Source organism: Cavia porcellus, unplaced genomic scaffold (genome assembly GCF_034190915.1).
Source record: "Cavia porcellus strain 051 isolate PalLab524CR breed Dunkin Hartley unplaced genomic scaffold, mCavPor4.1 scaffold_18, whole genome shotgun sequence".
NCBI lineage: Eukaryota > Metazoa > Chordata > Mammalia > Rodentia > Caviidae > Cavia > Cavia porcellus.
Window position 1 is genome coordinate 24,239,029 of NW_026947501.1, and position 15,280 is coordinate 24,254,308.

The window sequence follows — 15,280 nt, forward strand, 5'->3', positions numbered from 1 at the left end:
AAAGATATGGCATATGCCTGTAATCCCAGCTACTCAGGAGGCTGAGGCAAGAGGATTACAAGGTCAAGTCCAGCCTGGACAATTTAGAAAAATTCTATCTCAAACTTAAATATTTTTTAAAAGGCTGGCATATAACTCAATGATACAGAGTGCTAGCCTAGCATGAGAAATCTCTGGGATCAATCTCCACTAACACACACACACACACACACACACACACACACAAAGTTCTATTATGCTATTTACACAATAGGGTAATTACCGATATCAATAATATTTCAAAAAGCTACAGGAAAAAATTTTAACCATTTTCACCATAAAGATATCGTAAATGTTCAAGAGGACATATATATTTAATATTATACAATACACACATGTACTGAAACACTGTATGGCACATCATAAATAGGTAAAATTCTTGTATTTTTTTCCTGTATTTATTGGCCATTTGTACTTCTGAAAAGTATCTGTTATTTCACTTGTCCATTTTTTTTATTGTGTCTTTTATTTTGTGGCAGGGTCTGATTTTTTGAGCTTTCTATACATTCTTCATATGAGCCCTTTGTCTGAGGAATACTTAGACTAGGTCTTACTAGGTTGTCCAGCCTGGGCTAATGCTTACAATCCTCAATTTTTGTATTTTTATGTACCACTTAAAAAATAAATTTAGAGCCAGGCATGGTGGCACATGCCTGTTATCCCAGCTCTTGGGAGGCTGAGGCAGGAGGACTGTTGTGAGTTCAAGACCAGCCTGAACTGCATAATGAAACTCTGTCTCAAAAAGACAAAAATTAATAAATAAATAAATAGAAAAAATTAGTTTAGGCAGGCCACGGTTGCACATACCTGAATTCCCAACATTCTGGGAGGCTGAGATAGGAGGATGGCAACTTCAAGCCCAGCCTGGGCAATTTAATGAATAGTGAGACTATCTCAAATTAACACAAAAAAAAAAAAAAAAAAAGAGGGGTGCTGCAGGAGACATAGCTCAGTGCAAAGCCCTGAGATCAATCCCCAGTATTGCAAAAAAAAAAATAATTTAAACTTTTTTTAAAAATTAAAAACATAAACTCTACTCATGTTCTCTACTATGAAAATCAAAGAAATATCTCAGCCAAATTAATATTTAGAATTGGAACAAAGTCCCAAGAAAGACAAAGTATATTAGAAATATGTTTCCCCTCTCTGCCTTACCCACCCCCCATAAAAACCCTTTCATTGGGTTGTACCAGGTGACTTCTAACGGCCTTTTCAATTACAAACAGAAACTGTCCTGGACAAAAGGGTCCCTGACAGTCTGGGTTTGTGCGTTGTTCATCACCTAGTGGCCTGATGAAGTAATGCAGTTCATCAAGTGCCCGGATACACTTCCAGCCATTTTGTGAGTTCTAACCAGAGTACTATGCAGAACAGCAGCCTGCTATCCTAGAAATTACAAGACTAGGAGACTACAAACCCTCCAGACTCACATGCAGTTGTAAAGACTTAGCACATCATTATCCATTTCCCCAAGTTGTAGGAAAAGGCCCACTTTGTACCTAAAAAAAAATTACAGTAAGTAAAACACTGCTTTGTTAGGCTGCATTGCAAAGTAGTCACATATAAAAACTTGTTTTGGGGAACACTGATCTGAATTGAAAGCAGCTTCAGATGCTTCAAGGAAACTGCAACTATGCCTTGTCAATAGGATGATTATTTTCAAAAGTTCACAAGATTGGCATGCAAAAGATGGGTTGCATTTATCCTACATGGTTCCAGAGAACAGACCCCAAATTAATGAGAAGTATCAATTAGATTTCAGATCAAAAGAAGAATAGTTTTCTGCCGATGAGAGCTATTCAACAACATAATAACATCTTCAAGAAGTGATGTACTCCCCAATCACTGGAGGTATCCTAAGAGAATCTGGATGATCATCTGTCAAGGAAACAACAGAAAGCATTTCTAGAGACAAGAAGATTATATTAAATTACCTCAAAGGCTCTTTCCAACTCAAAGAGTCTACCACTCAAAACAATTACAAAACAAGCAAACAAATACTAATAAGTTACTGAAGAGTCCTGTTTTGCTTTTTTTTTTTTTTTTTTTTTTTTGGTCTTTTTTTAAGATTTACCTAGCCAACATAGCATGGTGGCTAAGAGTGTACACCTAATAGTTTTCTACTTGGGTAAAAAATGGACCAAAGTATACTGTATTCACTTCAGTTATATTATCTGTAAATATGAATAAAGAACCTCTATTACCATAAGATCTCTATGAAAATTAATTATATAATACTTTAAGTAACTAAAACCAAAAAAAAAATTTAAACAGATTTTAAATTTAAAATTTTAAAAAATTTAAAATTTACAGATAGAAGTGTTCAAAATTAGCTATCTGAAAATGAAAAGAAAAGGTAGTTGAAGGGTTAGAGGAAAGCAGGGACTGAAACCTGATTGTTTTAGTCATCTATACTCAAGCTTCTCCCAATACACTCCTGGCTGTTGCTGACCACAGGCTGAGTTCCCTTGGCAACCAGCCTCAAAAAAAGAGCTCAGCCCTACCTTCTTCAGAAAGGCAGCTCCTCTCCTGCCCTAGAAATTGGCATTTTCTCTATATGAAGAAGATACTCTAAAGGCTTCACAAATACAACCATTCCAAACTCAAGAAGCTGAGAAGTGTTAGTCTTACTTGCTATGATCACAGAATGTCAGAGTTCAAAGAGGCCTCTGAGACCTTGTAGAGCAACTCCTTCTGTTTAATAAGTGAGGACAACAAGAAAAATGAAGACCTGGACATAAACTGATGATAAGGTCAAGACCAGATCACAGAGCTTCTTATTCCTAATCCAGTGGTCAAAGTTTTCCTTTTTTGTAGTGGTAAAACAAAATGGCCCTACCTCTTAAGTCAGCTAGCCAAGTCTGATGATGATGCTTATAACCTTCTCTGGAAAGCTGAGGAAGGAAGATCACAAGTTTGAACCAGCTTGGAAAACTTGGACAGACACTGTGTGAAAATAAAATAGAAGGTCTGGAAATGTAACTCATGTGAAGACTCTGGGTTCATTCTCTAGTACTACAAAACAAAAATAAATAGCTCAACCTGTACAGGCACTATACTTGGTTGGTTGGTTCGTTTGTGGTACAGTGATTGAACCTAGGATCTTCACACTGAACTATATCCCCATTCCTTTTCATATTTATTTATTTTGAGATAGGTCTAACTCACTAAGTTAAACAGGCTGAGCTTAAATTTATAATCCTCCTGCCTCAGGCTCCCCAGAATACTGAGATATCAGGCATGTGTCATCATTTCCCACTAAATTGAGCAACTCTTGAGCTTTACATTTTGGAGTCTGGATTTTCAGATTAGGGATGATCACCCGGTAAAAATCTATGGAAATATTCCCAAATCTAAAATATTGCAGTTTCCTTGAATTTGGGAGGCTGAGCCAAAAGGACTGGTGTAAATTTGAGGCCAACCTGGGATACCTAGGCAAGCTCAAAGTCAATCTGAACTGCATAGTGAGACACTGCCTCAAAAAAAAGTGAGACAAAACAAAACAAAAGATACAGACAAAATACTCCAAAATCTCAAACATTTCTTGCCTCAAACATTTTAATTAAGGGATACTCAATCTGTACATTACATAGGTTAGAAAAAATCAAAAGTACCAGAGCACATGGACTCTGGAACCAGGTCAACTCACTCCAATCCCAACTCTACCATTTACCATAGTGGCTTTAAGCAAGTTTGCTAGCTCCTCTTTGGCTCTATAAAACAAGAATAAGAGCAACTATTAGGTTATTTTAAGGATTAAAAGAATAAAGGAATGGTGGCACACACCTGTAATCCCAGTAACTGAAGCAAGAGGATCTTGAGTTGGCAGCCAGCCGAGAATACACAGTGAAACCCTGTCTCAAAGAATTTTAAAAAAAGGATTAAATGATATAATCCATGTAAAGTACAAAACATGAAAGCTCTCAATATGTATATTGCTAGTTGTATTAAGAAAAGAAATAACCATAATAACAGCAAAGACCAGAAAGATTCCTATTTGTTGTTCAAAGAAAACTAAGATACATGTGTTTACTTGTTTCCTGGCTAGGGAACAAGTCCCAAGGCAGGACAAGACTATAACTAATCTATCACTATTAATTTCTTTGACTCTAGGAAAGAATCAATTCAAAGAATTAAGGTACACGCTTTAGTGATAAAACACTTAAGATCACAAATGAAGTTAAGAAGGTAAGAACCTAAGATTGTTCTTTTGTGTATGTATATGTGGTACTGGGGACTTACCCCAGGGCCTTCTCACTGAGCCACATTCCTAACCCTTTTTTAATCTTTTATATTCAAATAAATTGAATATAAATTGCTAAATTGCTAAATTGTCCAGGCTGGGCTCAAATTTTCAATCCTTATTAGCTGGGTGGGGTGGCTCATGCCTATAATCCCAGCACTCGGGAGGCTGAGGCAGGAGGATCGTTGCGAATTCGAGACCAGCCTGGGCTACAAAGTGAGCTCAAGGCCAGCCTGAACTACATAGAGAGACCCTGTCTCAAAAAGAAAAAAAAAAAAAAAAAATTTTTTTTTCAATCCTCCTTCCTCAACCTACTGGAGAACTAGGCAAAGCTGTCCTTTATACCAACACCCACCTCAAATTCAATAAGATGGAATTTTCACCCAATCTCTTTACCTCAACCTAAGTGACACAGTATAACATTCAAGAGTACAACCTCTAGGGCTAGGGATTTAGTTTAGTGGATAAGCACCTGCCTGGCATGCATGAAGTCATAAATTTGATCCACAGTACAAAAAAAAAAAAAAAAAAGAGTAAAACTCCTCCAGTTTCATGAAAAACTCTGGTTTCAACATGTATATGCTGTGTGACTTAGGCAAATTACCCCTGTCTAAGCCTTTGTTTTTCCATCTGTTAAATAAGAACAACTATTTTAATTATAACAGCTGAGATTTGGGAAGAACTTTCTATGTACCAAGCCCTATGCTAAGTTAAATGGCTATGTTACTTAAATGTCACACAACCTTATGAGGCAGGTACGTATTAGTAGCCTTATTTTACACATTCAGATGAGGAAAATGAGGCAGAGCTTTCTTGTTCAAGGCTACACAGTCAATAATGGCAGAGTTAAGATGCCAGTGTTAAGTTGTTTCAAAAGTCTGTGTACCTTAGTCTTAACACTGCCTGCTCTTCATAGTGTCAGCATCATGTGTTTGTCATGTTACAGTAAGACAATTCACATAAAGTGTTCATGGCTCATCAAAGTTAGCCATTGCTATTATTGTTCTCATCATTACTATTGTAAATTTCTCTGAACTTTTCCCAATGATTACTCCTTCATTAGTTCCGATTTCACCTAAAGGAAAATGGAAGTTTTCCTACTTAGCTATCAGCTAACTAGGTAACTTGGGATGGGGTTCTAGTATTTCAACCTCCTCATGTAATACAGGTAAGAATCTGGGTAGACAGACAGGGAAATATTTGTTAGAAATCTCCCCAATAAGCTAGGCATGGTGGCTCACACCTGTAATCCCAGCATTCAGGAGGCTGAGGCAGGAGGACCGTTGTGAATTTGAGACCAGCCTGGGCTACAAATTGAGCTCAAAGTCAGCCTGAACTGCATAGCGAGACCCTGTCTCAAAATGACAAAAAAAAAAAAAAGAAATCTCCCTAATAAACAATATACAACCTTTTCACTAAAACAGTACTTAAAACAAAGGAAGTTCCTGCCCTTCCCAAAGCCAAAAATCAAAGCAAAGGCTTTGAACGGCAAGCAGGCACTGCTGAAGTTTCCACAGCCCTCAAGAGATGTGCTATTGCCAGGCATGGAGGCTCATGCCTTGTAATTCAAACACTTGGGAGGCTCTGGCAAGAGGATCGTTGTGAGTTCAAGACCAGCCTAGGCTACAAAGTGGGCTCAGGGCCAACCTTAACTGCATAAAGACACCCTGTTTCCAAAAAAAAAAAGTGCCTATGTGCCTATCACCCAACTGCCAAAAACCCAAGACACAGCTCTGGTGGCAACCCAATTACCCTCAAAAACAGCAGCCCCAGGAAAAACAAACTTCACAAACCATCAGCAGCTTTCCCTGACTACGGAGTCAATTATGAAGACAGAAGACAACACCCTTGTGTTCACTGTGGCTGTCAAAGCCAACAAGTACCAGATCAGACAGACTATGAAGAAGCTCTAGGACCCTGATGTGATCAGGGTAGATGGAGAGAATTAGTGAAGGCATACATTCTACTGGCTTCTGACTATGATGCTTTGCATGTGCCAAACATTTTGGAGACTGAGCCCAGATTGGTAACTGTTGCCCAGGCTGGTCTTGAACTCCTGGATTCCCATCTCAGCCTCCTTGAGTAGCTGGAATTACAAGTGTGCATTACTACCTAGCACTAAAGCCTTAGTTTTTAAAATAGTTTTATAAAATGCAATATTTAAGAACAAATAAAGTACAATATTTATTACTCAAATTAGAAAAGAAAATATAACTTTGTTTTCAAATTAGGCAGAGATACATAGGATTTACTAAAAAAATCATATGATCAGCCCTGTACCCTCTTCCTCTTTCCACTCTCTGATTCTAGGAATTGATATTTTCATCATTTAATCCTCACAAAAAGAAAGATGGGTATCATTTGTCATTATCTCCATATGACAGGTGCAGAAACTGAGCTTCAGCGAGGCTCAAGACCACACAGCTAGTAAGCAGATGGCCAGAGTTACTAGAACAGTGCGGTCAGATATAAGAGAGTGTAAAGTTGGTAAACTCAAATCCTGAGATGCAGTGGCTGTGTTAGAAGGTACACAGAAAATACATAAAAAGAATAAACAACAAAAATGGGATGTTTATAAAACTCATGAAAAAAACAGAACTGATCTAACAAGGCAAGCCCAATCAGGAATTGTAACCTAAAAAGCCAGTAATATAGTATGCTATCATCAATTCTACCCTTCCAGAAAGAGTACAAACTACTGGCAAGCCTGACAAACAAAAATGTTGTTTGTGGTGATATCCACACTCTTATACACCAGATCTTATTGCCCTAATGCCAGACCTATGTAGCACTTATCCTGCTAGAGAGCATAGCATTTTGTATGCTCCAAGAAATTTGAAGATAAGGTGTGGTGGTGCATGCCTATAATCCCAGCACTCAGGAGGCTGAGGCAGGAGGACTGTTGTGAGTTTGAGACCAGCCTAGGCTACAAAGTAAGCTCAAGGCCAGCCTGAACTAACTATATGATGAGACTCTGTCGCAAAAAGAAAAAGAGAGAAATCTGAAGACAGGAACAATATCTAACTCATAATACAGAGATATTCTCTACATTATATGGTATATGACCTTGTATATATTCAATATTATTTTGTTTTAAAAATCTCAGGGCCAGGGATTACTCAGCAGCATAAGCACCTGCTTTGCAAGCGTGTGGTCATGATACTGATCCCCGGTACCAAAAAAAAATCTCCATAAATGTATTAATAATGATCAAAACAGTAATTTGGGATGAGCTGTAATTACTCCCAGCACAGCAGGGAAAAAAAGTGTCAACTTCTGGGCAAGATACTGAGCCAGAAGTACAAACTCAAGAATAATCAGTTGCCGGGCGTGGTGACTCACACCTGTAATCCCAGAACTCAGGAGGCTGAGGTGGGAGGATCGTTTGCGAGACCAGCCTGGGCTACAAAGTGAGCTCAAGGCCAGCCTGAACTACATAGTGAGACCCCCATCTCAAAAAAAAAAAAAAAAAAAAAAAAGACAAAAAATTGAAAATAATAATAATAATCAGGTTATATATGGTGTTTGAAGGCTTGAAAAAGACCACCCAGGAAATGAATATAGAGGAGGGATCCAAGGATTGCTCTGAATATTTTACTGATAAGGAAAAACAGTAAGGGGTGAGGGAGAAGGTAGAAAGACCGCCACGGGAGTCATTTCCTAAAAAACAAGTGAAGCTCAGGTGCAAGGAGGCAATGTCAAATGCTACTGGAGGTCACCAAAGACACAGCCCAGAAGGATCGCTCAATTTATGTGCCGTTTTGTAAGCTTGTTCTTTCCTATTTCATGCTTATCACTTTTTTCTCTTTTAATCTAGGTAAAATCCCAGTATTGTTTAATGAATACACTAGCCTTTCTGTTTAAAACAGCTATATCCCTGTCTCAAAAAAAAGAAAAACAAAAATCGATGCTCTTAATCTGGACATAGCAGGTTTTACACAGTGAATAATGTCGAATAAATGCTTTGTCTGACTGAAGCAACTGTCTCTGAATCAAAATCCCTGACTATGTCTTATTTGTGCTCAGTAGGTAGGATCACAGAAATGAGCTATTTAAATGTTAGTTCTTTTGTTCTGCCATAAAGTAGCAATTGTTCTTCAACTCTTTTTCCTCCTAACTCAAACATCCTTAACAGTGAAACAAAGATCCTAAATTTTCATGCACACCTACACACCTGCAAAACATAATCAGATTCAGGCCAGGTATGGTGGTGCATGACTGTAAACCCAGCGCTCATGAGAGTGGAGCAGAAGGATCACTTCGAGTTCAAGGCCAGCCTGGGCTATATAGTGGGACCCTGTCTCAAAAGACAAAAAAAAAAAAAAAATCAGCTTTAAAAGTTGGATGAATGACAGAGGGATATACTGTGCACTGCCTTTTTTTCTATTTATTTTTTTCATTTTGAGATGGTTTTTTTTTTTTTTTTTTTTTTTTTTTTTTTTTGTCTTTTTTCCTTTTTATCGGTACCAGGGATTGAACTCACGACTGCCTGCTTGCAAGGCAGGTGCTGATGCCGCTGAGCTAAATCCCCAGGCCCCGAGATAGTATCTTGATGCTTTTGGTCTGAAACCTTTTTGGGAAGGGGTACTAAAAAATCAAACTCAGGACCTTGTACTTGCCTGGCAGGCGCTTATGCCGCTGAGCTATATCCCTGGCCTTCAAACTTTCAAATGCTCTGCAGCCAAGTGGCTGGGATTACAGATACACCCACCTCACCCTACGGTATGTTCTTTCTTACTGAACACTGGATTACCAATTGTTTGCTAATTCAAAAACCATGTTTTATCTACATTTTCTTCTTAGAATCTCTGAACAGGAAGTGCAATTTTTGGTATCTTTTCTTTTGTGACAAGGTTTCCCTGGATCATTCAGGATGGCTTCAAATGCCTGATCTTCCTGCCTCAGCCTCCCAAATGCTAAGATTATAGGATGGACTATCATGCCCAAAAAGTGGTATCTTCATTTTAAGAGAGAAATATTGCTCCAAGATAAAATCTTTAAACTCTAGCAAGCACAATCAAGACTCAATAATTGACAATATGTCAGCAAGCATGGTGGTAGACATCTATAATCCCAGTCCCCAGGAGGCAGAGGCAAGTGGATCACAAATTCAAGGCCAGCCTGGGCCACATAGCAAAACCCTTTGAGGTAGTAAAACAGTAACTTCTAAAAGTTAGATAATTCTTCATACCTTCCTGAAATGGCTGTGCTCACTCTTTGGGCCTTTGCTCCCTCTGACTGAATACCCTCTCTTGTCCTCCACCACCTCACATTTTGGGACTAAGACTGTTAATTTATCTTAACAACCTTCTCAGAATTTGCCAATGCTACATTAAGACCCTATTCTGTGTTGTACTATACTCTTCGCAAACTCATATCCTACAACTTAACATTGTGCTGCTACTGGTCTGCTCTGTCCTCCTCTCTAGACCACAAATATCTGGAGGGTAAGGATAGGCTTACATCCATTCTTACATCCTCAGTGTTGGAGACAAACAATCAGTAATTAATTATTGAGTGAATGAATAGATTCTGACCTACAATATTTTCTGTGATTTTTAAAAATCACATTTTCCCTGAAAAACCAACTGAATTCTAGTTAATATTAAAATTACTGGCATCTAATCCCATTCCAGCTGAGAATGGAAAAAAAAAAAAAAAAGAATTTGCCCTACCTGATAATGAAAATAGATTTTTTAAAAAGCACATGTAGGTGATTTTTTTAAAACTACGTGCTAGGGCCGGGGATTTAGCTCAGTTGCATAAGCACCTGCCTGGTAAGCACGTTGTCGTGAGGTCAATCCCCGGTATCAAAAAATAAAAAACAAAAAGTACATGCTACTCAAAATCAAGTCAGGAGGCGTCATCACACCAGCTGCTCTTTGATGCAAGACAGCAGTCTATACTTCTCAAGCAATAGAGAGAGGTGATGATGGACTTCTGGACGGTTCTCTTAGTGTCCTTCCCACCAATCCTGTATTATCCCCTCTACCTATTTATTTATTTTGAGACAGGGTCTCACTATGTAGTTCAGGGGGGTCTTGAGCTCACTTTTGTAGCCCAGGCTGGTCTCAAACTCACAGTGACCCTCCTGCCTCAGCCCTCTAGAGTGCTGGGATTATAGGCATGTGCTACCATGTCTGGCTCTATCTTAATTTTAGCTCGTTCCTTTTCTTATTATTTTTTCCTTCGTCACTTTCCATACTTTTCATTTGTACTCTTCTTGCTTTCTTTCTTTTAACTTCCTTTGCCATCTTTTGCTCACCTTACTGCAGGCAGTAGCACAGGCCCATGGGTATTGCTTTGTTCAATGGCCAAGGATGTTGCTGTATCTCCTGGTTACTTCTGAAACTACACCAACATATTTTCTTTGCTTCTCAGGAAGCTGGTAAGTGACCCTCTAACAGCAGTACAGGGTTACCAGGAAATGAGGACAACTTGTTACTATCTCCAAAATACTTAAAATATGTTTCTAGGCTGTAGTGGCCTTCGATTTAATAGGAAAAAGGCCATCAACTTGCTATTATTTTAAATAAAAGAAAACTAGGCAGAAAAATCTGAAAGGGGAGAAAAAAAGTGAAGGCATATTTTGTAAAAACAAAAAAAATATTTAAAAAATAAAAAAAGCTGCACATTAGTAGAGGGAAAAAAAATTTTTTTTGTCTTTTTTTGAGACGGGGTCTCGCTATGCAGTTCAGGCTGGCCTTGAGCTCACTTTGTAGCCCAGGCTGGTCTCGAACTCGCAACAATCCTCCCACCTCAGCCTCCTGAGTACTGGAATTACAGGCATGAGCCACCACGCCCGGCTTAGTAGAGTAAATTTAAATAGCTATAATACACTTGTCAGCCAGGTAGGTTAGAGAAAAGAAATGTGCTCCCTACTCTTGGAAAATTTAAGAGTCTCACTGAGGAATCATTCCCATTCCATCCCAAACTCATGAACATTAGGGAACAAGGGAGAAAAGATTCTCTTAAACTAGAGAGGAGCCTAAGGTAAGTTGAATATATGCCTGGAAAAGAAAAACAAACACTGGTTAGGAACCATTTTAAGTTTAATATATACCAGGCATGGGGGCACATATCATGATCCCAGCACTCAGGAGAGGTTGGCACAGGAAGATAGCTGAGTTTGAGGCCAGGCTGTGCTATATAGTGAGTTCAAGACCAGCCTAAACCACATAGAAAGGTCCTGTCTCCAAAAAAAAAAAAAAAAAAAAAAGTTTAGGGTAAAGTCATTCCACATGTCAAAGTCCATGGAATCTAAGTCCAGAAAAGAAACAATCCACAACTAGGAATCAAAAGACAGCCCACGTCCTGAAAAATTGTGCAATCTTGAGCAAGTCATGGCATTCCTCTTATCCAAAGATGGTTCTCCTGTAAACTGGTAATAATAGCTTACTGACAAAATCATCTGAAATGATTAAGCCAGTAATATAAAATCATTTTGAAAGATTTTATATAACATACTACTGTAACAATAACAGGAAACAAAAATCAGTCTTCTGGAGTATAAATCCAGGGGTTCAATTGCCAAAATCTAAGCCTGACTCACCTTCCTTGTCTTGTTAAACCCCTTTACCAACCTGTGGTCACTTGAATAGAAGAGTCATGTGTGAGACTCCAGGGGTGGGGTGGTGACTATTCAGTTCACTGTTCCGTATCTTAGGGGTTTCATCCATAAAATGAGTGGTGTGGAATTCACAAGATAATGCAGTCTGCGAAAGGGAGTACAGAATTTGCCAAAGTGAATAAAATGTTTACATGACCCCATTCCCCAAGGATAAATAACCAAGGTCATAGAACAATATTACCTTCTAGACAGAATTACAGAAGGGCTTACACATCGTGTAATATTTTGTTTCATGATGGGAAAATTGAGCCTAGATACATAAATTAAAGACATCTCAGAGCTACTCTCAGAGCTAGTCACAGAGCTGGGGTTAGGGACTAGCATTCCAAAGTCTGGGGCCTTCTTTACCAGATTATCCAAGGCACTTATGACCTGTATAGCACATTTCAACACCAAGATATATCACTGTACAAATTAATCAGCAGCAAAATGTGGACCACTATAGAAGGGATACAGGAGGTAAGAAGAGGGGCTGAAAGCTGGAGAAGCTGGGAAAGGGAAGACTTCACTACAGAACTATACTGAGGCCTGGAGGTACTCAGATAAGAGGAAAATAAGGAAACAATAGGCAAAAGACAATTAAAATAGAAAGACCTGATTGATAAATTTTCTTTCTTTTTTTTTTTTGATAAATTTTCTTTAAGGAAAGGAAAAAAAAAGTAGCAGAGTTAGAGAACCAGAATGCTTTGAATTAGGCTACCTCTCAATTATATGCAACTGAGTTCTGCTGTCTCTTGAATTTTTAGTATTTACTAATTTTTTTATTTACTTTTTTTTTTGTACCAGGGATCGAACTCATGACTTCGCACTTGCTAGGCAGATGTTTATGCCACTAAGCTAAATCCCCAGCTTACCAATACTTTGAAGTCTCTATTTTACTCTATTTCTCTAAGTAACAAGGGCCTCTGCAGAGACCACATCTATCTTAGCTGTTAAGTATGCAGTCTGTGGATTCAGATTGCCTACATACAAGTCCTTACTTTACCATTTTACATGATCTCAAATTCCTTCACCTGACCTGGACATGGTGACACCTACCTATGACCCAGCACCAGGAGGCTGAGGGAGAGGATTGCCATGAGTTCAAGGCCAGCCTGGGTTACAAAGTCAGTTCAAAGCTAACCTGAACTACATAGCAAGATTCCATTTCATATCCCATTAGTTAAAATGGTCCCCTTTTTCTTTTAACACAGAGAAGTAAACAGAAAATTCCGAAGTACAACGCATGTAGTGATAAGTAGTGATATGTACTGATAAGTAAAATTTTACAAAAAATGTTATATTAGGGGCTGGGAGTTTAGCTCAGCGGCACAAGTGTCTGCCTGGTAAGTGCGAGATCCTGAGTTTGATCCCCGGCACCAAAAAAAAAAGTTGTATGTCTCAATCATAATGTGAAATTTCTTACAGCAATTTGCTTTTAAAAATGTGAACTACTTAAGTAAATCACAATAACATTTAGAACAGTCCTACTGCACTCTAAAAACTTAGTGCGATTACCGCCATCCTTGCTGTTCTGGACGTATCTCTTAAAACCGTTTGCCGAGTTACATAAAATAATGTGAACGCACTTTGGGAAATCTGATACATGACTGTAAGTGAAGAGCACAAAGCCCTCTCCATCTCTGATACTACCCACAGGAGCAGAGCTGTTAAGGTTCCGATCTGTCACCACGCCCACTAGCTCTGTGCCACACTGACGAGTCCGTGGACTATGATTTATCTAACACTCTATCTTACTCCGTCAATGTTTACAGAGACATGGAGCGTCGCCAAAGTAAAATCACTTATTTTTCCTGGTTAAGGGATTGGGGTGCGGATGGCAGGAATCAAGCAAATGAATGGCTGAAGGAAGCAATGAGTCAGAGGGAGAGCTGTACACTCTCCTCAGGGCCAGGCAGACTCAAATGAGCCCCAGCCAAGGGCAGAAAGATAGATACCTGAGCCTTTGGGCAGGGCTGACTCACTTCCACCTTCCTGTCCTCATCCAGATACCCCATAAAGTAACATTTTCGCTCACACAGGTGTTGCACTCATCAGGGGGGGGAAAAAAGGAATTTTCCAGATACAAATGGGGCTGGTTACCAACAAAGGGTTACCTGAGGAGTTCCTTAACCCTGAATGATCATCCAACTTCTGAAAATAGCATTTAAATTCTAAAATCCTTAATTATAGAATAGTCTCAAAAACATGCTCACCAGCAAGAAAATCAGGAGGTCTGGATTCCACTCCCAACACTGTGACCTTGAATTAGTCACCTCATCTCTCTAGGTTTAAGGGTCCTCCTCTGTTAAATAAAAAACAAAAGAGATTCAGATATGGTAACACCTGCTTTGAGGATGGTGGCAAAAATTAAAGCTACTACAGTGTGACTGACACCTAACACAGGACCTGCCTTTTCTACACTGTAAAAGCAAGCACCAGCTAAACGGCCAGATGGCCTGTGCAAAAGTCACACGTCTCCACGCTCTCATTCGCCAACTTCTTTTAGAAGACTGCATAAAACTGTATCTTGATACAGAAGAGTCAGAGCCATGGTCCGAGGTCTAGGAAAGCAATAATTTCCCATCTCACTCCTTAAACTAAGTGCTTTGGTACTGGGGGGATAGGAGGTGGAGGACCTAAAATTTTTCCTTAGCCCTGTCCCCCACTATCCATTACTAAATTTAAAAAGACGAAGAGAGTCAATACTGCGCCTGCATTTTACACTTATTCACACTTCCATTACAAATTAAGGGGAGCAGGGAAGCAGCATTAAACTTCTTGGGGGTGGGCGTTGGTGCAGGCTCCGGTCCTGGAGAGCTCAAAAAACACGCGGCACAGGAATAGGCAAGAAGGAGCGCATTCTAGAGCTTTCGGGTCGACCCCGGCCTCTGGCGACGCATCCAGGCCACGTGTCGCCATTTTGTGTTCAATAAACATGGCGGCCACCCCCGCGGGGAAGGAAGAGGGGAGACGGAGGAGCACCACGTTAGCCGCTCGCTGTAGGATTCTAATAGCCTTGCTCGTCGTACTTTCTCCCCCAGTGTGATTTAGCCCAAGGAGGAAAAGCAAGGGGTAAAAACCCCAATTGCCTCGCCAGCGTCTCGAGCGACATTTCCTAGCGGGAGGGACGCGGCAGGAAACGCTGTCCAAGATGGCGGAGCCGCCCCCGGAGAGAGCGGGTGCGGCGGCTGCGCCAAGAGCGAGTAGGCCCGAAAGGCAGCTGCGAGAGCGAGAGCAGACCGCGCGGCAAAACCCGCAGTAACCCGTCAAAAATCGTTCTCAGCACCCCCCCCCCCCGTAAACGAGATGTCCACCGAAACACTGTCTCAAATGTCTGCCAAGACTGCGGAGGTTGAAACGACATTGAGGGCAGGAGGTGGGGTTTC

At 39.8% G+C, this 15,280-nt stretch overlaps 1 long non-coding RNA gene across 50 annotated transcripts in view; it reads right to left on the reverse strand.

Annotated features, from left to right (window-relative positions):
• Positions 1-15,202, reverse strand: part of LOC106027528 (uncharacterized) — a 70,326-nt gene extending 55,124 nt beyond the window's left edge. For 7 of the 50 annotated variants that reach the window (XR_001201114.2, XR_010040608.1, XR_010040606.1 and 4 more), the window contains exons 1-7: positions 14,108-15,202; positions 11,866-11,997; positions 10,548-10,633; positions 8,457-8,579; positions 3,826-3,893; positions 2,879-2,985; positions 1,470-1,538 (exon numbers count right to left, since the gene is read on the reverse strand). This is a non-coding gene — a long non-coding RNA (uncharacterized LOC106027528). Of the gene's footprint in view, positions 1-1,469; positions 1,539-2,878; positions 2,986-3,825; positions 3,894-8,456; positions 8,584-10,547; positions 10,683-11,834; positions 11,998-14,107 lie in introns of all 50 variants that reach the window. The other 43 variants (XR_010040623.1, XR_010040621.1, XR_010040632.1 and 40 more) reach the window with 24 other exon arrangements.
• Positions 15,203-15,280: the final 78 nt, after the last annotated feature.